Here is a 27,281-nt window from a genome sequence, read left to right as displayed (position 1 = left end):
AATTGGGAAGGAAAAGTGGGGTAAAGGTGTGCAAAATCTTGTATACTCCATGCCAAGTAGTTTATGTTAATAAGATAAAAGGAGTCAGCACAGGTCAGCAAAGTCTGTTAGACTGGATTCCTTGTCCTGCAGCCAGGACAGGGGTAGAGGCACAGGTTTCCGCTGTCTGAGCCAGTATTCAGGAAGGATGGGATCTGGCGAGCAGCACTCAGGAGCCTGCAGCTGGATGGAGCTGCAGGAGAGAAACATGGCTGGGGTTGCACCATCAGCCAACTAAAACACCTACTGCTTTTTGGGTCAGAGCAGCTTTACCCTCCCTGCTCAGCCTCTCTCTGGCTGGGCAGAACTTCCACAATTAAAAATCAGGCTTTCTCATTGTTGGTGTCCTCTTTTTTTTCCAAATATATATGTTATTGACTTCAGAGAGGAAAGGAGAGGGAGATAGAAACATCAACGATCAGAATCATGGATCGGCTGCCTCCTGCATGCCCCCTACTGGGGATCGAGCCCACAACCCTGGCATGTTCCCTTGATAGGAATCGAACCCAAGGCCTTTCAGTTCTGCAGGCCAACACTCTATCCACTGAGCCAGACCGGCTAGGGCTGGTGTCCTCTTTTAGGGTCACCTTCTCCAAGCAGACAGAGGAGATTTGTGGGGATTTCAGAGGAGAATAGTGGGCAGGATGGACTGGTGAGTCTTTCTTTCTCTTCTTCTCCTTATTCCCCCTATTTTAGGCATTAAGTAAGGGACCTGCCACTTGATCCAACTCTCTGATCATCTGTATTTTAGTCAGAGAGTTGGTACTTTGGAATCTCTCTAATTTTCCTGACTCTGGTCTTCTAAGCTCCTGACCTTGTATTACTACCGTACTTATTCTCTAATGCTCTATTTGTGTCCCTGGCTGATTCCAAGTTGTTCCCAAACTTATTGCAATGTTTCATGGCTTGGCTCTGCATTTTAACTTTACTCTGAACCTCTGCCTCAGAATCCTAAAAATAAGGGCTTGTCACCTAATATGGACTGTACTTATTGTTCCTAAGCTGCTTGTAACCTAATCAGGGATGCACATTTATAAACATTAAACAAAATGCAAGATTGGATACAATACAAATAGCTGGGTAAAGAAAAGGCAGTAAAATGTAGTGGAAAGAAAACTAAGTCAGGACACCTGGGATTCAGTTCTGGCAGTCACTAACGGGTTGAAGGACTGGCCAGGTCTCTGAACCTCAACTATAAAGTTGGGGGATTGTTCTACATGATTTCTAAGAGCACTTAGAACTCTGTGGCTAAGTGCTCTGTGAGGGGGGGAAAGGGAGAGATCCATTTGGGTGGCATTTGTTGGGTAAGTCTCCCAGAAACAAAACAAAATAGAATTTAAGATGAGTCTTAAGGATAGATGGGATTTTTGACTGAAGATTGACAAGACTGAGAACACTCCCTGGGCAGTTTTGCTCAGTGGTTAGAACGTTGGTCTTGGGACAGAAGGGTCACAGGTTTAATTCCCCATCGGGACATATGTGGGAGGCAACAAATTGTTGTGAATCTCTCTCATATTGATGTTTCTCTCTCTCTCTTTCTCTGTCTCTCTCTCTCTTTCTTCCTCTTCCTCTTCTTCTTCTCCCTCCCTCCCTCCCTTCTACTCTCTCTAAAAATAATCAATGGAAAAAATATTCTCGGGTGAGGATTAACAGAAAAGATTGAGAACACTTGCCGGCTTGAAGGTAAAATCATCAGCCAAGTAGGGCAGGAGGAATGAGCAAAGTGATTTACAGCACAGAAAACACACCTGTCTGAGCATAGCAGCAGGAAACCAATGGGAGGGAGCTGGATGGGCAGGTTATGGAGGATGCTGGATGCAAGATTGAGGGGTAGTAGAGGATCCTTGAGGAGGGAAGAGTGGTCTGGGAATAGTGGGCAGGATGGACTGGGGGAAGAATATGTTGGGAGGGAGATGAGATTGTGACAGTAGTGCAGGTGTGAGTTAGGTAATTTTAGGCAAGGGAGCTGAGGTGTGAGTGAAGAGGAAGTGGAAAATCTGAGAGGCATTTTGTAGAAGAGATTGAATAAAGAGGGGAATGAAGAGGAAGCAATCAAATTTCACCACCGAGGGTGGAGGGTATTTCTTTGGGGAACAGTTGGTCTGTTGGGGAGTTTCATAGATTCATTTTTAAACATGAACATGCCTGAAGAGTTTTACTGGAAGTCTTCTAACAAAGCAAGTCTTTGTAGGCAGTTAGAAATGATAACATGATTGTCAGAACCAGACATATAGGGTTTTTAATCATTCTCACCAAGGCAGTAGTCAAAACCATAAAAGTGGATACTGTGTTTGAAGGAGAATATTACAAAAAGAAATACAGGTAAATTATTGGAAGAAAAAAGGAATAATAATAATGGTATTCCTTTGGCCTGTCTCACAAATCTCTCTCTCTCTCTCTCTCTCTCTCTCTCTCTCTCTGTCTCTCTCTCATGTTAGCTATCTTTTCATCTCTGAATAATTGTATTCGTAAGATAGATTAGCTTATACTTACACACAAAATCTCAGTGGCTGAAAAGTACTTCTCATTCATTCTATATGTCTCCCACTTCCACACACATTTTATTGGGCAAAGAAAGTCACACAGCAAGTCAATATTTGAAAGAAGTGGACGTGCCATTCTCCTGTGTGCATTAATCGAGAGTGGGAATATTTGTGAACAGTTTTAGCAACAATCACATAACAAATTTTTTTCCTTGGACTCCTTGTATCTTCAACATGCCTTCTCCACCCTTTTATCTGTATCATCACTAAAATGTTCCTGGTATCAGCATTTTATAACCAGTGGTAACAGCATAATTCCTATGTGAACACGTTATTTCTGCTTCTTTTCTTTTAGATTTCTCCTTATTTTGATACTAAGTCTTCCTTTGGTTCCATGGTTTGCTCTCTTTTATCCCTTCTTTCCCTATTCTTGGAACTAAAGACTCAAAAAATGCTATACCTGCAATCAAAACAATTTTTTGCCCCTCTTTGTCCTCCCTGTAGTTCCGCTTCTTTCTTTCTCAATAACAAATTTCTTCCCTCTAGGTCCTGTCACACTTCCTTCTTCTACTTTCTCACTTCCTTATCACTCAGAGTTGACAGCCATCTCAGAGCAAAGTAACCAGCTGACAAGCAATAGATATTACTCAATCCACTGTTTATTCTGTTCGACATTAATTAGTTGGTTGCCCTGATTTTCACAGCTTGTGCACATCCCATAAATTGTTGACTGATCAGAATTAATTTTTTCCCATCAGAATCGCACAGAATGTTGTTTGAATCTCTAATATGATTATCACAGTCTGCTCTGTCTCAAGGTTATTTTTGCATATGCTCCCTCACATCCTATAGATTAAGCTGTGATTTGCACATCATAGATACTCAATAATTGTAACTCAGTGATGAATCCTATTTTTTGTCTTAATTGACTATTGCTTTGGTAACAATTGGGTATATCCCGATTCAGCAAATGGCACTTATTAAACTCTCATTCATTCCTAAAGAAAAAGGGAATATACAGTATTTTTCTATTGGTGACTTCTCTACCTTCCACCTCTCATATTAGACTGTAGTATTATTGCTTGTTTATTATTCATACTACACCTACCTCCCAAAGGGCTTTGAATAGATATAAGGCAGTAAATGGATTGGTTTATTCATTCACTAATTTATTCAATAATTACCTATGAGTGCCTATTATGAGCTAGACATGGGTAGAAAGTCTAATAAGGCAAGGTGGCCTCTTTCAAAATCTGAGAGCAGGTGGGAGACAGATTAGTAAAGCAATTGCTACAATGTGATAAATGCTATGGCACAGAGGAGAAGCATCTAAATCAGACTGGGACTTCTTGGGAGATAGGACCCTGGGATCGCTTTGAGGTTAAGAAGAGATAGGTAGGGAACTGGGGTGAAACAAAGGCTCTTTATGAGAAGGAAACATGCCATGTGCAAAGACACTGAAATGGGGGGAAAATATAAGCTCTAGGAACTGCTCAAGAGATTAAATAGGACTGAAACATAACATACAAGCTGAAGGATGACAGATGAGGATAGAAAGATGAGCAGGTGTCAGCTCTAAAAGGTGTTTGTGTAAGCTAAAGGCATTTTAACTTCAAAGCAATGGCGCACGTCTGAACTCCTTTCCTGGTGGGATCTAGGATGCCATTCTAGAACTATAGTTCTAGAAGTTGGGTCTGGTTATGAATAGAGTAAGATTTCCCCATCAAGTGCAGGGAATGGAATTAAGATTATTTGAAAGTGACAGCCCAGAGGCAAACCCAGGATTTATTCAAAGTTGAGAGGAAATATCAGGAATAATGAATATGAAACATAAACTGAAAGACGAGAAAAGAGGTCAAAACAAAGGACCAGAGATCTGATTTCTGAAAGTCTCCTTCCCCCTTTCTGGACTTCTTCAGCCAGGTTTCTGGGTGGGAGAAGAATATTCTGAACCAATTTGGACCTGAGGCCCTCCAAGGATTTTAAGCAGAAGAGTGATAGGGACTCTGGCTCTCTTCTGAACTCTAGGTACACAGCATCTCATCCTGTCCTGTGAGCCCTCCCCCACATGTATCTGGCCCAGAGTCCTCAATAAATATTTAGTGAATTATGTGGATTTGCTGCTAATTTTTAAATACAAGAATGCTTTTGTTTAGTCTATTCATATGTATACGTGAGTATAATGCCCCAGGAAAATTAATTTTGTACAAACCCACAAGAACTTTTATTTATTTTAAATAAATGTCAACTGAAATCATATTATTTAACCAGCTATTCAAATGTAACACTAATCTCTTTTTCAACAGTATCTCAGGCATGCAAATTTAAATCATATGCATTAAGAAAGAAAACAGGCCGGACTGGCATGGCTCAATGGTTGAGCAAAGACCTATGGACCAGGAGGTCACAGTTCGATTCCCAGTCAGGGCACATGCCTGGGTTGTGGGCTTGATCCCCCAGTAGGGAGCATGCAGGAGACAGCCAATTGATCTTCCTATCTCTCTATCCATCTCCTTTCCTCTCTAAAATCAATAAAAACATATATTTTAAAAAGAAAGAAAACAATAGAAAATAAGCCCCCAAAAGAAAAACTAAAATGTAAGAACAATATAACACAACCAGTTTACCAGTCATATGGTATAAGTCTCCATAACAACAGTAACCCAGAAACAGTGGCTGAAATTATTATAAAACATGAGTTCAGACAATGTGATGCTGCTCACAAACCTTGTGTGTATGTGTGTGAGTCTCCAATCATAACTGAAGTTGGGTGGCTAAAAGTCATGATGGCAATAGCAAAAGCTCCAGTCTTCTGGGCAGAAGCTTCACTGTTTGCCTGCCATCCTTAAACTGGAGAGAAATGTGCGCTTTAGGGCTATCCATAAGGAGAGAAGGCTCTCTAAGTAAATATCAGTGAGACAGGGTGTGTCCAGCCTGTACACATGTCACAATGGTGCCATCATGAGACAAGTCCATGTAATATAAAAAGCAAGGGAAGAAATACAAAATGCTAAGAGCTGCAGAGCCTCCTGGATTACCAGTTTTTCACAGTACAGGTATCCAATATGTGGGTGTATGTACGAACATCCTAATTGGATGTGCATCATAAGTTGAGTCAACAGGCATTTAAACCTGTATTAGGATTTCAGTTATTTATATGAACTTCCTGTCTCAGATTTCAGGATGGTTTCCTCATACTACACATCACCAGAGAACACAAAGCAGCATTAATTTTCTTCAAAGATGAGGCCTATGGTATAATAAAAAAAAGAAATAAGTCCTGACCGGTGTGGCTCAGTGGATAGAGCGTCGGCCTGCGGACTCAAGGGTCCCAGGTTCGATTCCGGTCAAGGGCACGTACCTTGGTTGCGGGCACATCCCCAGTAGGGGGTATGCAGGAGGCAGCTGATCGATGTTTCTCTCTCATCGATGTTTCTAACTCTCTATCCCTCTCCCTTCCTCTCTGCAAAAAAATCAATAAAATAAATTTAAAAAAAAAAAAAAAAAAAGAAATAAGTATTCGGTCTTTGTCCTGGGTTCCTGGCACACAGCTCCTAAAACCCTTGGAGTGATGAGTATCTTTTGTATACTAATAAGATGACTGGTGATCCCATAAATAGCTTCAGGATGGGAGGGTGGTGGCCAGAAACACCAGGCCTTGATTAGAAATTTGGAACTTTCAGCTTCACGCCCCCTCCCCCCAACCTCCAGGCAGGGGAGGGAGGCTAAAGATTCAGTTCCATCACCAATGGCCAATTATTTAATTAATTATACCTCTGCAATGAAACCTCCATAAATACCCCTAAATGATGGGTTTGAATAGATCGCTTCCAGGAGGCTGAACATAGGAAGGTGCTGGGAGGATGGCACACTCTAACTCAGGCTCTGCGCTCTGGACCCTCTCAGACCTTGCACTACGTACCTCTTCATCTGGCTGTTCAGTTGTATGCTTTATAATAAACCAGTAAATATAAGTGAGTTCTGTGAGCTGTTCTAGCAAATTATTAAACCTAAGGAGAGGGTTATGGCAATGCCTGATTTATAACTGGTCGGATCGAAGTACAGGTGACCTAGTGTTGTATGAAAAGAGACAGTTAGCAGTCCCCTTGACAAGGATGGAAGAGGCTCTTGGGCCTAACAACATGCACACAGTTAAGGCATTGCCACCTACTTCGTGGCACCTAATCATTGTTTTTAAAAAAAAGTACAGGTGATCTAATATTTGTGACTGACATCTTAAGTGAGGGGGTCTTGTGGGACTGAGCCCTTAAACCAGGGGTCCTCAAACTTTTTAAACAGGGGGCCAGTTCACTGTCCCTCAGACCGTTGGAGGGCTGGACTATAGTTAAAAAAAAACAATTATGCTGCCTTAACCAGTTTGGCTCAGTGGATTAGAGCATCGGCCTGCGGACTCAAGGGTCCCAGGTTCAATTCCGGTCAAGGGCATGTACCTTGGTCGTGGGCACATCCCCAGTAGGGGGTGTGCAGAAGGCAGCTGATTGATGTTTCTCTCTCATCGATGTTTCTAACTCCCTCTCCCTTCCTCTCTGTAAAAAATCAATAAAATATAAAAATTAAAAAAAAACTATGAACAAATTCCTATGCACACTGCTAAGTCGGCTGCTAAGCAGGACAGGCAGCGGCGGCAAAAACACCCGGCGGGCTGGATAAATGTCCTCGGCGGGCCGCATGTGGCCCGCGGGCCGTTGTTTGAGGACCCCTGCCTTAAACTGTAGAATCTGATGCTAACTCCAGGTTATTACCATCAGTACGGAATTGAATTGGAGGACAACCAGTTTGTGTCCAGAGAACCAGAGAATTGGTTGGTGTGAGAAAAAAAATTACATAATGTTGGTGTTAGAAGTATTACAATACTTATAGTACTGTTTTTACAGCTCACCCTAGTTAAATATATCTTTCAAATGTTACCATTGTCTTTATTTAAAAATTAGTTATTTAGCAAAATCTCACAGGTTATCTGCATGTGTGTATGTGAGTGTGTGTGTGTGTGTGTGTGTGTGTGTGTGTATCATGAGAAGTTCAGACTAATGGCTTTAGTAGATATAGAGGTGGGTCTGATTTTTTGTACTCAAACATTCCAGGTCTAGATTAATGTTGCTCTGTTCTTTTTCCTCTATTCTTTCCTTCCTTCAAGTAAATTCTAAGTTAACTCACTGCTTTTGGAACCAATATCAACCCTTCCCACTCAGTTACCTCTCTACTTTGTTCTGCCAGATGCTCCATTTTCTAACACACTCTGCAAGACAATGGAGAGCCAAGGAATTATTTTAATTAAGCCTTTAAGACATGGTAAAATTTGGCATGTGATTTTAGGTAATCACTTAGGTCAGAGGCTATTATAGAAGACTAGTGTCCCAGTGCATGGATTTGTGCACATTGAAAGGAAATTAATTAGAAGAAATATTTTAATATCGCTATTCATGTCTTGCTAATGAAAAGAAAATAGGATTCTACCAAGTCTCCTATCTACCTACTCCAGGACTTCTGTGAGGATCAAGTGATGAGGCACGGAAAAATGCTTCACAAACATTTGGTTAAACTGTAAAATGTTTGCACCTGGCTATAAAGCAAGTCAGGTTCCTGGGTTGAAGAAACTCCAAGGAGGCTAGTCACTAGGGAGAGGAAGCCCGGTGTTGCTGTGATGTCATTACCCGGCGCCCACAGCAACCGTTTCTCAGCTGGGCTGGGCTGTGGGCCGCATTTTGCACCATGGGGTCTTGGCAGCATTGGCTGCGATTTGGTGGGATGTCGCTCCGGAGTGGTGGCGGGGCCTGTGCCCCACTTGGGGGAAGCCGAGTGTTGGTTTGTCGGCACCAGTGGTGCTGTTTATTTTTAAATGGCCAGTGTGCATCATGGCAGCTCCTGCGTTGAGCATCTGCCCCCTGGTGGTCAGTGCATGTAATAGCTACTGGTCAGATGGACACTCAGCCTTTTATATATATAGTGGGTTTGAAGAAGGAGACTAGTGGTGTAGTGCACAAAAACACAGGTTCTGAAAACAGCTCAACATGGGTCCAAATCTAGTTTCCAACACTCATTGAGCTATATGACCTTGAACCAGTTAATTATCCTCTCCAAGCTTGCAGCTCTTCATCAAGAGCAATAGTAATAGTTTTTAATTAAGGCATGTTTATAAAGTGCTTAATGTAAAGCCTGGAACAAAGTAAGTATTTACAATGGCAACATTAAGCTTAACTGCCCTGTTGTTCTGTGAATGTTTTTCAACTTGGTCTTAGTTAGATTTTAAACTCCTTCTTATTAGCATCTATTTTCTTTCCCATTAAGGGCACCTGATACAATGCCTGTCTCCTTGTCCTGACTAGAAGGTTATTCAAATGTCATCCCATTCCAACTGTGGGACAACTTTTTGTCAAAGGAATGTAGACTAGGCCAAGCTGGTCTTTCATACCCTCTTCTTTCTTTTAGTGCCCCTGAGACCTTATTCATTTTAGGTTTCCCTTTCTGAACTCATAACTTATTAAATGCCACCTACCCACATCATCTCTGTCTTGCCTTCCTAGAATGAATCTTTCATTAAAACTTACTCTGCCACATCACATACTTTCCAGCTCTATCTGCTTATTAATTTATTTAATATATTCAAAATAACTCATCCTGAATGCTTACAAGGTGCTATGAGCTAGGGAAATAAAATGAAAGTAGTACAGTTTTACACTCCAGTGATCCTTATTCTTCTTTTGCTTAACACATCGGTGATTATCAGCCCCAGAAGTAAAACCACCTGTGTAATTTGAAAATCTACAAATGCTTCTGCCCCATCTAATTTAGTAAATCTGGTGGGATTCATATATATAAAATTTCTAAACCTTTCTCAATAATTTTACTGATTAGCCCTAACCACTTTGGCTCAGTGGATAGAGCGTCGGCCTGTGGAGTGAAGGGTCCTAGGTTCGATTCCAGTCAAGAGCATGTACCTTGGTTGCGGGCACATCCCCAGTAGGGGGTGTGCAGCAGGCAGCTGATGGATGTCTCTCTCTCATCAATGTTTCTAACTCTCTATCCCTCTCCCTTCTTCTCTGTAAAAAAAAAAAAAAAAAAATATCAATAAAATGTATTTTTTTAAAAATAACAATTTTACTGATTAACTAGGGTAAAGAAGAACCAATTGATATGTTTAGAGTAGAAAGGTGATAGGGATCTGGAAGTGTTGTGTAATGTAGGGGAGGAAAACTTGTCCTTCTTCCATACTAGGTTATTTGGCTTCTCTAATAATTAAAGTGACAGAACACAGGTTAAAAGGAGAAAAAAATTAATGTTGTATGTATGGGAGCCCCATCCTATATAATAAAGAGGTAATATGCAAATTGACCCTCACACCCTCACAGGATGGCTGCCTACGACCAGGCTTGCAGGGGGGTTAGTGAGGGACAACCAAACAACTGAACAAGCAGGCTGCATGGGGCGACCAGGCCGGCAAGGGGGTTAGTGAGGGACAACCAAACAACTGAACCGCAGGCTGTGTGGGGCAACCAGGCCAGCAGGGGGGGCATTTGGGTGCGATCAGGCTGGTAGGGGGGGCAATTAGGGGCAACCAGGCCGGCAGAGGGGGGGGCAGTTGGGGGCGACCAGGCCGGCAGGGGGTGCAGTAAGAGGCAACCAGGCCATTGCGGGGGGGGGGGGGCAGTTAGGGACGATCAGGCTGGTGGGAGCGGTGCAGTTGGGGGCGACCAGGTCGGCAGAAGGGGCAGTAAGGGGTGACCAGGCTGGTGGGGGGGCAGTTAGGAGCGACCAGGCTGGCAGGAAGGGAGCAATTGGGGGCAACCTGGCCGGCAGCGGGGGGCAGTTAGGGGCGACAAGGCAGGCAGGCAGGTGAGCATTTAGGAGCCAGTGGTCCAGGATTGTGAGAGGGATGTCCAACTGCCGGTTTAGGCCCGATCCCCAGACATCCTCCAAGGGGTTCCGGATTGGAGAGGGTACAGGCTGGGCTGAGGGGACTCCCCCCCCCCCATGCACAAATTTTGTGCACTGGGCCTCTAGTCTATATATATAAAAGCCCAGTGACCGTTATGGCAGAACTACCAGAATGACGGATAGCTATGATGTGCACTGACTACCAGGGAGCAGATGCTCAATGCAGGAGCTGCCCCCTGGTGGTCAGTGCTCTCCCACAGCAGGAGCGCCGCTCAGCCAGAAGCTGGGCTCACAGTTGGCAAGCACAGCAGCAGTAGCAGGAACCTCTCCCGCCTCTGCGGCAGCACTAAGGAATGGCGAGCCAAGCACTAAGGAATGGCGAGCAGGCGGGCGGTAAGAGCGAGCAGGTGGTCCATTAGGAGCAAGGGGTCCTGGATTGCGAGAGGGATGTCCGACTGCCAGTTTAGGCCCAACCGAGGGGTCTCAGATTGCGAGAGGGCACAGGCCAGGCTGAGGGACACACACCCCCGCCCTGCACAAATTTCATCCATCGGGCTTCTAGTGATAATATAAGACTCAGAGAAGTGACCAGACCAGTGAACTTTTATACCTTTTAGATAAAAAATAATAATTAATTAATTTGTGGAAGAATTAACCAGACAACGGGCTTTGGGTTAGGCATAGTAAAATGGTAACAAAGTAACAAGACTTGTTTATATAGCATTCTCGACCCTAAGTTCCCTATCTGTGGTGATAAGAATGCCTTCTAACCTTCTGGTACAGGGAAGGCACCTATCACATGGGAGGTTTATTTTCTGCTTTTAGGGGGACAAAGGAGGGTCAGAGTGTCTTCTTGCATCAGCTGTTTTTTAAGTACCTTTAATTCAAAATAATCAATATGCATAAGTAACATTTTTGGGTGACATGTTCTGAACCCCTACAATGGAATAGATATGGGAGACTTAAGAATGAGTAGCTTTTCATGGGATAGAAGAGCATTCCAGGAAAAGAAAAAACAAATTCTAAATTTAAGGTCTTTGAATTTATCAGTATAGTTATTATTGATGCACCAGTGGAAAAGGGTTAGGAGACTCATTTATGAATAACATTTATGCGTATTTACTTCAATTTCTAGGGGAAATGCCCTTGCTTTTTGTCCATCAATGGACAAACATATAGTACTAGAGGCCCAGTGCATGAAATTCATGCTCGGGTAGGATCCCTAGGCCTGGCCGGCGATCAGGGCTGATCAGGGCCTTCCGGCTGCTGGCTGGGGCCTTCCTTCTGGCTGCCAGCCAGGGCCTCCCTTCCCTGGCTACTGGCAGGAGCCTTCCTTCACTCCGCGCTGCCCCCTGGTGGTCAGCGCATGTCATAGCGAACTCTCAGTCTCCCGGTAGAACTCCTGAGGGGACACTTTGCATATTAGCCTTTTATATATGTAGATAGTAATCATTTTGTTTTTATGGTTAGTTTTTTCTATTTACAAATCCTCTCAGGAGAGGGACATGTGACTTAGTTTGAAATCTCATAACTTGTACATAGTAGGTTTCTCAATTTATGGGTATCGAATGAATGACTGATGGCTTCTATGTCATGATCATAATAATGCGATTTTTGCCCTGACTGGTATTGCTCAGTGCTTATAGCATCAGCCAACCCACTGAAGGGTCACGGGTTCAATTCCCGGTCAATTCCCTGGGTTGTAGGTTCAATCCCCAGCCCCTGTAGGGGGCATACAGGAGGCAACCAATTGATCTGTCTCTCTCACTTCGATGTTTCTGTCTCTCTCTCTCCTGCTCCCTTCTTCCCTTCCACTCTCTCGAAAAATATCAATAGGAAAAAAATATCTTTGTGTGAAGATTAATAAAATAATAATAATGATAATGATAATGTGATTTTCAAGCCAAGTGAGATATTGGGGGCAGCTAGCCTATCAATTCCACTTGCATAGCATGAAAGTGATCACCTGTTCTTTGTCCATGTATTGTGGCCCTGTTTTGAAATATCCCAAACTTATCCATTTATTTGACAAGAATGTATAGAGTTTCCGTTATATACCAGGCCCTCTATTTATATGTTTATTTACAAAGAGATATATATTAATTGTTTGGTTTTTAAATATAAGTTAATATTAGGGAAAGGAAGTTTGTACTTAATTAATACCAACCATATGTTTGCTATAAAATATATCTACATATCTAATCTATATCATATAATTTTTACTCATCAATCTTGAAAATAATCTTCCCCCCCTCCCATCTTTGTTTTTACAGATAAAGAAATTGACACTCGAAGTTGCAAGGTACAAGATCATGTGGCTAATGGGTTAAAACACCAGAATTTGGACAGAGCTTTGTGTTGCTTCAAAGACCAGGCCCTTTTCCTCACATTACACTGCCTCTTGAGTTTGCCCAAAGGACCCTTTATATGACTAAGCAGGTTGTTAGTAAAATACTTAATGAATCCAGGAGCAAAGCCAGATCTGAATGACTAAACAGTGACCACTCAACAAACAGCCCACCTGGCACACTTGGCACAGCCGGCATGGCAAAATGTACAAAATGTTCACTTTAAACTAACAGATTATCCTGAAGACAGCTGCAGTAACAATCAACTTCTCACCACTTGAAGTTCTTGGAAATACAGTTTATGATGGAGTCTCTGAGCACTAAACTAAGTCAAAGTTTATCAGTTTTTATTAATGCAGATGATCAAGCCTGATAACTCAGAATGACTTTTTTTTTTTTTTTTACTAATTTTGCTTGCTTGATTGTTTTTAGGACATTCTTTCAATCTATTACTTCTAAACAGCATGACAAGTCTTAGCAACTAATGGTTAATTTGGCCAGTGCAAACAACCAACTTGGATAAGAATACTGAATTGACAGCCAGAAAGTAAATCAAGGTCAAATTCAAAGCTACATTCCAAGATTGTTAGGCCATGCTAAAACTAACCAAAAGTCTTGAGAAATTTATCGAGGTAATTCCAAAATATCCTGGGTAGATATGGGAGTGGAGGAGGAGGATGGGATAGATGATTAGTTAGTGCACCCATCTCGGGAATGAAAGGATTGTATGGTACACACCCTATTCTGTGCAGAAAATGCAAATCTCCCAAGGGTAGCTCCACATTGCAGCACTGGCTGGGCTGAGGTCTCTAACGCAGTGGTCGCCAACGGGTGGTCCTCGTCAGAAAGGTTGGCGACTGCTGCTCTAACAGGTTCCTATGCCAGGAAGGAGATTCACAGACAGATTCAAAACGCTGGAGTGCAGGGGGAGTGACTTCTTTGGACTCCTCTTCCTTAGAGCCTGCTCTTTCAGCCCTTCTCTTGGCTGCATTTGCTATCCAGGCGCATGCTGGAGACAAGTGCATGGTATGAAATCCTTGGGGATGAAATCTTAACTCCCTGCCTTGGGGAGTTAGGGGCAGGATTTGTTAGAAGCAGTGGAAGGTCTGGGGCAGAGACTCTGCCCTTTACCTCTAGGGAATGGCCCAGATAGACAGATTCTACTCAGGATTGGAAAGGCATCAGATATTCCAGCTCAGCCCCAGACAGTAGCTGAACAGTAACGAACAGGGTTTCTCTTTAGGCGGACACTTAGTGCAACTCAAACGTTCACTAACTCAGGCTACTGGGAAGGCCACACAAGTTCTTTAAGAAACTAAGGAAATGGACCTGATAAAAATTTAACTACAGGGAGACTATGAAAGCCCAAGAGCAGAATTAACTTATTTGGGAGACTAGTAATTACAACTCTGCCTGCGCAGTGCTCTCCACTACTCAGCAAGCAGGGCAGTGTGGCTGAAGACAGGACTGAACTCAACTGGTCAGTGTTAAACCCCACAGCCCAAGAGTGTCACTGGGAGCCCTGCAGTAGGCAGGCAAATTAAGAGACGGGCACTACAGTTTCCAGACATTTCACATAGACCTGGGATGGGACAGGCCACCCTAGGACTCTGCCCGGAAGAAAGGGACTTGGGGGGCCAGGATTCCTGATTTTGGTCTGGGTACCATTTTGCTTCCTTACAATGACTTTGCATTGATTTGGTCTCATCCATTACCTACTGGGTTGTTTTTAATCAAATCTGATTTCTGCTGGTGTCTATGTTTTACCTATATTTGCTTTTATGTGATAAGTTTGAAAATTAATACTTTAACAGGTATTTATTTGGCAAGGGAGTATAGCAAAATGGTTAATAGTTTGGACTTTGGAGCTAGCAGCGTTCAAATCCTGACTCTACCATTTACTAATCTATATGTCCTTGAGCAAGCTCCTTAAACTTGATTTGCCTAAGCCTTGATTTTCTCATCAGTAAAATGGGAATAATAAAACTTACTAGTATGTCACAAAATTCTTATGAGGATTAAATGAGTTGAATGTATGTAAAGTGCTTAGATCAGTGTCTATGTACAATAATTATCAATAAATGCTATTCTTATTATTATTTGGGCTTTAAAGTGTACAAGTATTATCACATGTATTTTCTCATTGGAATTACTTAGTATTGGCATTACAATGCAAGTAAGGATGCAAAAGTGGATTAATAATGGAAGAGAGAGGTTGGTAAAGTAGAGGTTCACCTCCTTTCTCTGGCATCGAATATTAGATGAGGTTGATAAGCCATCTCAAAGCTCTGGGTCTGTGTGCTCTCCTCCATGGGCTATCAGCTCCCCCCTCCCCCTTTTTTAAACATATTTTTATTTATTTCAGAGAGAAAAAGGGAGAGAGAGAGATAGAAACATCAATGATGAGAGAGAATCATCAATCAGCGGCCTCCTACACATCCCACACTGGGGATCGACCCCACAACCTAGGCATGTGCCCTTACCAGGAATCGAACCGTGACCTCCTGGTTCATAGGTCGATGCCATGCCGGCTGGGCAGCTCCCCCCTCTTAACTCCTTGGTTGGAAGGTGCCACCATAGGGCTCATCACTGTTCCAGCACAACCCGTCTCCGTTTCACTTAGTCATCAAACCATTTCTCCATTTTACTCAGAAAATAGCTGAGCCCCTCTGAGGGCAGCAAAAGCACAGCCCAAGCTGCACACTCTCTGAGCAGGGCCTCTCTCTGGAGGAAATGCCCGGGCCAGTGGAGAGCATTGGTGAGAGCCTCAGTGTCACCTACAGTGTGACACCCTTGCTCTTACTCAAGGCTTCTCTGTATGTGGCTGGGGAAGTCCAGCCTAGTCATCTCTGACGACCTTTGAGTGAAGACCCTGATCTTCCACTGTGGTTGCTTTTGGTGGGGAGAGGACGCAGATGTAACTGTCCCCACCCACACTCAATATTTCACACTCCTCTACTCAAACTCTCCAAAGTGTTCTACTGCCTCAGAGAAAAATACGCCATCCCTGTAATCCCCCAATCTAATCAGAATGACAATGACAGACTCAACCTGCAGAAGGGTATATACATGGAACAGTTATTTCTGATGTACTCTTCCCATAAGGTCCTCTAGTCACCAGTCACCTAGATGATCACCCCATCAGCTTACTTCCCCTCCCACACTCCTGAGAAGAGCACATGAAGAGACAGGCAGGTCTGGCTCGACCCCTTGCTAAGCCACTTTCTAAAAAAATGTTTTTATTGATTTCAGAGAGAGAGAGAGAGAGAAACATCAACCAGCTGCCTTCTACACGCCTCCAACAGGGGAATGAACCCACAACCCGGGCATGTGCCCTGACCAGGAATCAAACAAGCAACCTACTGGTGCATGGGATGACACCCAACCAACTGAGCCACTTAAAACAGGTTGGGCCCGCCAGAGTGGCTCAGTGGTTAAACATCGACCTATGAACCAGGAGGTCACGGTTCGATTCCTGGTCAGGGCACATACCCAGGTTGCAGGCTTGATTAGGGAGAGTGCCGGCAGCAGCCGATCAATAATTCTCTCTCATCATTGATGTTCCTATCTTCTCTCTCCCTCTCCCTTCCTCTCTGAAATAAATTAAAATATGTTTTTTAAATAAAATAAAATAAAACACTCAAACTCTTAATTGACAAAGTCCAAATCTATACTTCAATTCCCTCAGTATAGTTGTCTTTTTCTTCTCCCTGATCCAATGTATTAAACCTGGTTATCATGTTTTTTCCCTTAGAAATGAAACTGATTTAGGGTTGGTGCCCTTGGAAGATTCTTCTCATCTCTTCTTTTTATTGCTTCACAGAGTTTCCATCCCTGCCCAACGATGGCAGCTGCAATGTGCTGAATAATGACCCTAAAATATGCCTGGAATCCAAAAATGTTGCCTTATTTGGAAAAACAGTCTTAAGACGGAAGATTACCCTGAATGATCTGGGTGGGTCCCAAATGCAATCACAAGCTAGGCAAAGGGTGATCTGACCCAGAGAGAATGTGATGTGAAGACAGATAGCACAGAGAGCCTTGAGGATGCTGGCTTTGTAGCTTAGAGCCACACAGCCACAAGTTCAGGAATGTTGGAAGCCATCAGATGCTAGAAAAAGGCAAGGAACAGATTCTCTCATAGAACCCTCTCCCGAGGGAGAGTGGCCCTGCTGACCCTTTGATTTTATCCCAGGGAGACCGATTTCAGGCTCTGGCCACCAGAACAGTGAGAGGATAAACCACCCAGCTTGTGGTAGTAATTTGTTATAGTAGCCACAGGAAACTAATACAACAGCCATGCCCCAAACATACTTCTACTGCCTTTCACTCACTGTTGCATGCTCAACTTAATTTCAAGTCACTCTGACTACCATCCCCCGCCTTTCTCTCTTTTCCAGCAAGGAAGCCATCTTTGCCAACAGCAGCATATGATGTTTTCCAAAAGTTCTTTAGAAGATTGAGGCTTCTGGGATAATGCTTTCACTTCTTTACTCTATCTCAATACTTAATGGAAAAGAAAGTACCGTATTTTCTGGCGTATAAGACGACTGGGCATATAAGACGACCCCCAACTTTTCCAGTTAAAATATAGAGTTTGGGATATATCTGCCCTATAAGATGACACCCGGCGTATAAGACGACCCCTGACTTTTGAGAAGATTTTCCTGGGTTAAAAAGTCGTCTTATATGCCAGAAAATACGGTATTATACAAGCTAGTATACTTGGTACTTTCTCCACCGAAACTCTCCATTAATTAACCAATACTTCTGAGATCTTCAGTACAGTGATGGTATTCACAATGATGCCCTTAATACTAGCAAAAGCCTGAAAAAAATTTAAGACACTGAAAGAAATGTTGAATTTACCAATTTCTCCATATCTTTAGAAAAGGCATAACCATTTAACTTATCTAGATCATCGAACTACATAGAGTCTTAAAGCCAGGAGGCTGACAGGTTGAGGAGAAATGAGAGGATCAAGGGATTGGAGATATTAGTAAGGTAATAGCAAAAGCCAAGGAATGGCCCTAACTGGTTTGGCTCAGTGGATAGAGTGTCAGCCTGCAGACTGAAAGGTCCCAGGTTCGATTCCGGTCAAGGGCATGTACCTTGGTTGTGGGCACATCCCCAGTGGGAGGTGTGCAGGAGGCAGCTGATCAATGTTTCTCTCTCATCGATGTTTCTAACTCTCTATCCCTCTCCCTTCCTCTCTGTAAAAAATCAATAAAATATATTTTCAAAAAAAGGCAAGGAATGAAAAAAGCTGGAATGAAAAGAGACTGATTAGAGGAGTTTAAGAGTTGACATAGTGTAAGGGTTGGCGCTGTGGGTGATGTCAAGGTCCCCAGGCAGGACTCGAGTAGGTTACGTAAGATGATGGCAAAGGACATTGGAGTCAGGAAGTCATGGAACTGGGAACTTAGTGTGCTGGATTGACATTCCACATGGGCGCTGAGTTTGTCTAGGATACACACATTTAGGACATACAGGGGAGAGAGGCAAGAAAGGAAAAAAATCTCAGTAAATTAAGACTAGTAATCAGGATGTTGAAGATTGCTAGGTCAAGAAGAATATGTGTGTCGTGGGGGAAGGAGGGGGAGAGAAAGTTAAAAAGTGTTTTTTGTTTTTTAATAATGTGAAATGAATTAGAGAAGTGAAATCTAATCTAATAATAGACAAATATGCAAATTGACCATACCTCCGACACACCCACAAGCCACGCCCACCATCCAATCAGAGCGAGTATGCAAATTAACCCAAACCAAGATGGCTACAGCCACAAAGAGTAAGGTTTCCTAGGTAACAGAGGAAGCCAAGCTTTCTGCCAGCTGTTGCAGGCCTAAGCCTCCACTCAAGCTACAAAGTTTCAATTATAGAAGGTAAACAAATTCAAACAAATGGCGGCAGAACGGAGCTTGAGAGAGCAGGCCAGGGTTGTCGCCGACAACAGGGGAAGCAAAGCTTTCCACACACCCTGGCCAGGCCCACCCACTTAAGGCAACAAAGTTTCAATTATAACCCCAACACAAATGGCTTCGGGCCTCAGAGGGAGCCCCAGGCTTGGCTCTGCTCCAGGCTACAAAATTTCAATTGTAGAAAGAAAATAAATTCCAGATACCAGGGCCTCCGCTTGCGTTGCCAGGGGGCGTGGCCGGCCTGCAAACCACCACAGGCCCCTCGCTCAGGCCGCCCCATGCCCCCAGGGTACCCCACCCTGATCAGGGACACCCTTCAAGGCAAACCAGCTGGCCCCCACCCCTGTACCAGGCCTCTATCCTATCTAATAAAAGAGTAATATGCAGATTGCTCATCACTGCAACACACAATATAGCTGCCCCCATGTGGTCAAAGATCCTGCCCCCATGTGGACACAGGATGGCCACCACAAGATGGCCAGCAGGAGAGGGCAGTTGGGAGGCACCTGGCCTGCAAGGGAGGGCAGTTGAGAGGGACCAAGCCTGCAAGGGAGGGCAGTTGAAGGTGATCAACCCTGCAGGAGAGGGCAGTTAGGGGTGACCAGGCTGGCAGAAGAGGGAAGTTGGGGGCAAACAGGCTGGCAGCAGAGTGGTTAGGGGGTGATCAGGCTGGCAGGCAGAAGCGGTTAGGGGCAATCAGGAAGGCAGGCACGCAAGCAGTTGGGAGCCAGCAGTCCTGGATTGTGAGAGGGATGTCCGACTGCCCATTTAGGCCCAGGGATCGGGCCTAAATGGGCAGTTGGACATCCCTTGAGGGGTCCCAAATTGGAGAGGGTACAGGCTGGGCTGAGGGACAACTCCCCTCCATGCACGAATTTCGTGCACCGGGCCTCTAGTAAGAATTATAAAAAGAGTCTGCTAAAATTGTGGTCAAGGAGTTACTATTGAACTTCAAAAAAGCAGTTATCCCATAATGACAAAAGCCAGTACTCTAGAGGTTATTCTCTAAATCCTTCCCCCTTCCTTTCCATTTTTAAAGTAGTTCAGGCCTTTATTGCCTTGGTGCAGATGGGTTTCCCTGATCATAACTTCATTCCATTCCAGTCCTTCTGCATACCACCACCAGATAAACCTTCCTGATGTGTACTAGTATGCCACTGCATTCATCAAAATCCTATAAGGAGAGAAAAGATCCTTTAAGCAGAAAGTCAAGATAACTAGCCAAAACAAAATGATCCAACACCCTTTGTTTTTATGCAAGACAGAGGGTTTCCAAAGATGCAGGACTTTTAGTTCAAAAACTGAGCAAATCCAGGGCAAATCAGGATGAGTTGATTACCCAAGAGAATTAATTTCAGGAAAATAAGAAGTCTCTGTTGTTACCCAAAGATCCAGTGGGTTGATGAACCCATCAGAATACCTCCAAATACAAGACCCACATCACCAGCAAATATAAGAATAAAACATAAACATAGCGAAATCAAAGAACCAAATCACAGACTATTGTAATATCTTACAAATGCCTGGTTTCCCTAATAAAATTTCCAAAATAAAAGCTGAACCCCCAGAATTGGATCTACCTTATATACCTTATATATTACAATCTAGCACCACATTGCTGGTATCAGTTACAGTGTGACCAACTGTCTCAATTATAGCACTGAAAGTCCCAAGTCCCAGGTTGGTTGATTATCCATGACCTTACTAGCTTTAGTAGGAAGTGAGAACAGAAGAGAAAAGGGGGTGTCTTTTTTTTTTTTAAGCTTCTTTTATTTATTTATTTTTTCTTTTTAGAGAGAGAGGAAAGGAGAGGGAGAGAGAGATAGAAACATCAATGATGAGCGAATTATTGATCAACTGCTTCCTGCATGCCCCCTACTGGGGATTGAGCCTGAAACCCAGGCACCTGCCTGGACCAGGAATGAACTAGCGACCTCCAGTGCATGGTACAAAGCTCAACCAACTGAACCACACTGGCCGGGCATGGGGATATCTTAATCTACTTGGCTTCTCCAGGTTTTCTATCAATATATCACAGTTGTTTAGATTTCATCTTCTGTGAAGCAAAAGAATATTTCTATCAAGAGATTACTTTTAATGATGTTAGGCTAACTGGTTAATAAAATAGAAAAAACAACAACAACTATGTCCCAATAGGTGTGGCTCAGTAGTTGAGCGTCAACATATGAACCAGAAGAACAGGGTTCAATTCCTGGTCAGGGCACATGCCTGGGTTTCGGGCTCGATCCCCAGTAGGGGGCGTACAGGTAGCAGCCAATTAATGATTCTATCTCATCATTAATGTTTCTATATCTCTCTTCCTCTCTGAAATCAATAAAATATATTTAAATATATTTTTTAAAAGAAAAGAAAAAAATTTAACCATAAATTCTATAATCAAAATAAGGTATGTCTTACAACATTAAACATATTCTTACCATAAGATTCAGCACCCATATTCCTTGATATTTATTCAAATAAGTTGAAAACTCAAATATCTACACAAAAACCTACACATGAATATTTATGGAAGTTTTTTATGCACAACTGCCAAAACTTAGAAGCAACCAAAATGCCCTTCAGTGGGTGAGTGGGTAAGCTGTGGTATATCCAGACAATGGATTATTCAGCAATAAAAACAAATAATCTATCAAGCCACAAGAAGACATGCAGGAATCTTAAATGCATATTGTTAAGTGAAAGAAACCAATTTGAAATGGCTAAATATGCACAATTCCAACTAAATGATATTCTGGAAAAGGCAAAACTACTCCCCACAATTTATTCTTAGGAAATAATCCAGAAGAACTAGCAATGTACAGAAATGTACATTACAGTCTTAATTATAAGAGGAAAAACTAGAAATAATCTAAAGGTAGGAGATTGATTAAATAAATGTTAGGACACCATGCAATGAAATACTATAAAGCTAGTAATTCATTGACATGAAAAGATCTCTATAACATATTGTCAAATTATAAAAAGTTATAAGGCAACCTATGTCAAAAGAGCCCTCAAATATGAGGAGCAATATGATAGAGTGAGTCAAGGCTAAAACTTCAGCATCAGACACCTGTACTCAATGCTGTGGGCTCAGACACTTCTTGACTGTGGAAACTTGGGCATATTATATAATTGCCCTAAGCCTTAGTATCTAATCTGTAAATTCAAGATAATAACAGTATCTACCCCTTAGTAATGTAAAAATTAAATGAGATAACTTAAAGTAATGGCAAAGAAAATTGTCTGAATAAGTTACTAAAATTTTAATAGTAGTTGCCTCTGGATCGTGGGTTTTAGTGTGATTTATACCTTCTTTTATGCTTTTCTGTATTTAATTAAAATATATGTGAATGTATTACCTTTTTCTAAAAGAAACAACAAAATTATTTTTTATTTATTACATGCAAAGAAAAAATTAAAATATTTCTGTATTATTTGAAATTTTATAGCGAAAATGCATTTACTTATTATTTGCGAAACTTAAAAACAACAGATTGCTAGGGTATAGACTAAAATATTAAAATCAATATCTGGATGATAGAATTCTAGACGACATTTCCTTCAGTATAACTTTTCTGCATTTTCTAAGCTCACAACAAAGATAATACTCGTATAGTATAAAATTATAAAGAAAAATCATGATGTAGATTTATTGACATTGAAATAGTCCCATGAATAGATTACTAAGTGGGAAAAAAAGCTATGAGTGGGGAGGGGAATGGGTGTAGGTGGATGAGGGCATAGAGCGAATAAATGGTGATTAAAAAAAAAAGCTACAAAACAGAATTTTATGATTTTTGCATTAAAATATGCACATACATAGTAAAAAACAGTGAAAGCGCATACAACAAAATGTTAATAGTGCTTGTCTTTAAGTAGTAGAATTATGACTAATTTTTGTTTTACATTGTGTGTGTTTTGTTTCCAAATATTATCATTAATCATACATTTTATGAGATTTTAAAATAAATATTAGTAAATAAATTTAGAAAATTTAGAAGTACATAAATGATAGAATAAGAGATTATTTGTGTTGGAACCCATAGGCCTTCATATTAGAAAATCAGATAGCATGCTAGAATAATAATGTGGCTCCGATGACTGGAACATAGAAGGGAGCAGAGAAAAAATGCTTTCTGAATGTATGTAGAAAAAAATAAGGCTAACCCTAGCTGGATAGAGTGTCAACCTATGGACTGAAGGGTCCTGGGTTCGATTCCAGTCAAGGGCACATGCCTGGGTTGCTGGCTCGACTCCAGGAGGGGCATGCAGGAGGCAGCCAATCAATGATTCTCTCTCATCATGGATGTTTCTATTTCTCTCTCCCTCTCCCTTCCTTTCTGAAATCAATTAAAAATATATATGTTTAAAAAAATAAGTCTAGAGTGTACCGCCGGTGTTGCTCAGTTGGTTGAGTGTTGTCCCATGGACCAAGGTCAGCGGTTTGATTTCCAGTCATAGCACATACCCAGGTTGCGGGCTACATCCCCAGTAGGGAGTGTGCAGGAGGCAGAGGTCGATGTTTCTCTCTCATAGATGTTTCTATCTCTCTCTCCCTCTCCCTTCCTCTCTCTCTAAAGTCAATTTTTTAAAACTATACTTAATAAAACTAAATAAGGCTAGGGCAAGTCCAACACCTGCGTAGGCTTTCTGCCCTCCCAGACACTTGTACCTAAATGCTGTTGTGAACTTGCAAAACTAAGAATTTACAATACTAACATCTCTCTTCTCTAGGTTATTGACTGGTCTTCTTCCTTCCTGTAGATTAAACACATTTACAGGGCCCTAGAGTCATGCCATTGCTCTTGGCATTTCCAGCTTCTCACTCTTAAATTAAGTGCCAGCTCTATTCAATAAGACAGCCTTCATTTTAATGAAAGTATGTGCCTCACATTTGGCCAGCTCTATTCAACAAGACAGGTTTCATTTTAAAGAAGTTATGAGCCTCACATTTAGTGTTGCATTTCTTCAAACTCCAGGCTTCTGCTGATGAGACTGTTCTAGTCCAAGAAGTGGGTGCCAGCAAATGCAGATTCGGCACCCACCATGAGGTATGGAGCTGCACCCATGTGAACCCAGGTGCCTTTGTAATCTTGAGCCTTCCAAGGGTAGCTTTTCTGGTGCCAGAAATAGTTCTCCACCTCTGCCTCTTGGTAATCACTAGCTGAAGCTTTGAGCAAGATCCCCTTTCAGCAGGCGTCCCAGCCATGAAATCCTGCCTCTTTAATCCTAGTCACCTCTGTGACTACACCAGGTGCTAATTACACAGTTAGGAGGAAACTATCTAACCAGAGTCTCAAATCATGGCTGTAGCTGCACAAGCTTATCACATGCAGAAAGGACAGTCCAGGAAAATGCCCATTTTTTATTGCCAGCTCATGCTGGCCCCAAATCCTATCAGGTCTCTTGCCCCAGAAGCTGGGCTAGAAAATGTGGACTCCCCAAGGGTAGTTTTGCTTTTCTGAGTGAAGAATATGCCAGGCACTAATAATAAAGCAGAGAAGAGGTGAAAAAATAAGACCTTTCAAGAGCTAAACAAAGCCAAGAGTTTCCAAAGATAACTGACAGTGAAAATAATCTCAACCCACTTCCATTTACAATGACTTCATTCCTCCAACAGAATTTCCTGCAGAATCAGTGCTTCTATAAAATATCCATTTTGTTCTAGATTCACTTCAGAGTTCCTTTTTCTTTGGAATGAAGGATAGAAACCTTGAGCTCCCCCTGGAGGTGGGAGTATGCCTAGTAAAAGTCTCTGGACTGTGGCTCTTGACTCATCCCAGCCAGTTCATCTTGGCAGCAACCTTAGTTAACCTGGTTGCTGACTTTCACCCATTTCCAGTCAGCTTCTAGGTGACCTGTCTACAGCCTCCATGACACCTGATTGGGGCTTCCATCCTGCTGAGATTTAGCTACTCTAGACTTAAAAGAAAGGACTCTGGCCCAGTAGCTCAAGTTGGTTAGAGCATCGTCCTGATACACAAGGTTATGGGCTCAATCATAGATCAGGGCATATACAAGAATCAACAAATGAATGTATGAATAAATGGAAAACAAATCCATATTAGTTATCTTTATATAACTTATCTTACTGTATCCATCCAAATACCCAGTATGTCATGTCTAGCTTGCATAAGATAATCATTAGATAAATGTTGAATTAAGGTGTCGAAAGATGATTTCACACATCCCATTTTCAAAGAATAGAGATAACTGTACTGTTAGAAAAGAAGGAAAGAGGGGAGAAGGGAGAAAGAAAAGTGACAAGAAGATAAATGTCCTGAGAATCACTATGCATTGTTTGAACTAATGACCAGTAAACTAAACTATTCCCTAAAGAACCAAGGAGTGGGTTATATAAAGTCTGAAGTTTACCGCCATGCTGAAATTGTATGCCCATCTGCCATTTAGACACAAGGATAGCTGATTAAACAGGATAGCATCATAGGGCACCTACCACAGAGCCTAACATAATAAATATTACTTTCTCTTTTACTCACACATAATGAAAATGTTTTGCAACATCCTCAATTATTTATTTATTTATTTGATTTTGAGAAAAAGAGAAACACTGATTTGTTGTTCCACCTATTCATGCATTCATTGGTTGACTCTTGTATGTGCCTTGACGGAGGATAGACTCTGCAACCTTGGCACATCAGGACGACGCTCCAACCAACTGGGCTATCCCGCCAGAGCCAACAACATTCTCAATTTTAAGAAAGGGACAAGTTTGCCTTTATCCATTGAGGATGGGTGCATACAGGAATATTTATCTTATAATATGGCAATAGAGAACTATACAACTTGTTTAATCAAAAATATTGCAGAAACATTTGTTTTCCCCACTGGATGTGTACTTTATGAAAGAACCTTTAGGTGGTTGGATCTCCCAATAGACTGAAAATGTTTTCCCAATCACAGCATATGACTGGGTTGCAGGCTCGATCCCCAGTAGTGAGGAGGAAGCCAATCAGTATTTCTCATCCATGTTTCTCTCTCCCTCTCCCTTACTCTCTCTCTAAAAATTAATAAATATACTTATTTTTTTAAATAATAAAATAACATGCTTTTATGTCAAGTGTTTTAAACAAATGATTTCTATCTGTGGGACTATTAGAGTTCACTGAAGTTCACTAATAGTTCTTTCTATTTCTACTAAGCTGATTTAATTGCATTATTTATTATAATGTTTTCCTGATTTATTTAAGAGAACCCAAACTATCTCCTGGCCCTGCAAATATGTGGTGTTCTTTTACAACTCTGTGCCTTTATGGGTGTGGTCTCCTCTTCCCTGATCCTTCAAAACCTATTTTATCTATCTATCTATCTATCTATCTAGCTATCTATCTATCTATCTAGAGGTAATATGCAAATTGTCCAGGACGCCGTAACATCATGACCGCTCAGGAGGAGGCTGCGTTCACAGGTGGGCGGGAGAGGACTGTGTGCGCGGTGAGGCCTGGAGAGAACAGGGCCTGCCAGCCACCGCAGCTGCGGGGAGGCCTGGAGAGGAGACGGCCTGCCAGCCATGGCACGCCGGCAGTCCCTACTCTGCACATGAGCTGCAGAAGGAACACCTTTTCTGACCGCTCATTGGCTAAGCTCCCTGTAAGCTGCCACTCACAGTGTTCTTGGTAACTCGGGTAATAAGAATCCAAGAAGGTGATCTAGGGTTTTTCCACCTCACTCCTGGAGGAAAAAACGAAGGTCCGCTGCTAGAGGGGCTAAGAAATGTCATATCCTGCCCTAGCCAGTTTAGCTCAGTGGGTAGAGCCTTGGCCTGCAGACCACAGGGTCTGGGTTCGATTCTGGTCAAGGGCATGTACCTAGGTTGCAGGCTCCTCCCTGGCCGGGGCCCAGGTCAGGGCTCATGCAGGAGGCAACCAATCAAAGTGTCCCTCTCACACTGATGTTTCTCTCTGTCTTTCCCTCTCTCTTCCATGCTCTCTAAAAATCAATGGAAAAATATCCTCAGAGGGGGATAAAAAAAAAAAAAAAAAGAAGGAAGGAAAGAAATGTCATATCCTATGAAAGAGACATCTTGAAAATGCCTAAAGAATGTTGTCATTTTTTTGTGGTGAAGGGACTGGACTCCGTGTTGATGAAAACATGTGGCGGCTGCGGCAGCCAGCAGTGGCAGCAGCAATGGGGTGGTGGGGGTGGCACTTTCTCCTGATCAGCTCGGTTGCCTCCTGCAGAGGCATCAGTAGGACATCCCCTGAGGGCTCCCGGACTGTGAGAGGGGACAGGCTGGGCTGAGGGGAACCACCCCTCCAGTGCACGAATTTTTGTGCACCGGGCCTCTAGTTTTTTTAAAAAATTTTTTTAATTGATTTTTAGAGAGAAAGGAAGGGACAAGGATAGAGAGATAGAAACATCAATGAGAGAGAAACATCATCAACCAGCTGCTTCCTGCACGCCCCTGAGGATCTAGCCCACAACCTGGGCATGTGCCCTGACCAGGAATCAAACCGGGAATTGAACCATGATTTCCTGGTTCATAGGTTGGTGCTCAACCACTGAGCCATGCCGGCCAGGCCAAAATCTATTTTAAATCTCAAGAAGACGTCCCTGACTCAAGTCAGCAAAGCAAG

At 42.4% G+C, this 27,281-nt stretch overlaps 1 long non-coding RNA gene and 1 other non-coding gene across 2 annotated transcripts; both read left to right on the top strand.

Moving 5' to 3' along the window:
* The first annotated feature begins 5,550 nt into the window (after positions 1 to 5,550).
* On the top strand, positions 5,551 to 17,049 carry LOC129151250 (uncharacterized). The gene is made up of 3 exons (XR_008557984.1): positions 5,551 to 5,578; positions 12,689 to 13,395; positions 16,587 to 17,049. It is a non-coding gene; the product is annotated as an uncharacterized LOC129151250 (long non-coding RNA).
* On the top strand, positions 6,596 to 6,719 carry LOC114227119 (U6atac minor spliceosomal RNA). The gene has a single exon (XR_003613198.2). It is a non-coding gene; the product is annotated as a U6atac minor spliceosomal RNA (small nuclear RNA).
* Positions 17,050 to 27,281: the final 10,232 nt, after the last annotated feature.

The sequence above is a fragment of the Eptesicus fuscus genome, chromosome 13 (genome assembly GCF_027574615.1).
Source record: "Eptesicus fuscus isolate TK198812 chromosome 13, DD_ASM_mEF_20220401, whole genome shotgun sequence".
Taxonomy (NCBI): domain Eukaryota; kingdom Metazoa; phylum Chordata; class Mammalia; order Chiroptera; family Vespertilionidae; genus Eptesicus; species Eptesicus fuscus.
The sequence above is the reverse complement of the archived record's forward strand: the minus strand, read 5'-3'. Positions and strand labels throughout refer to the sequence as shown.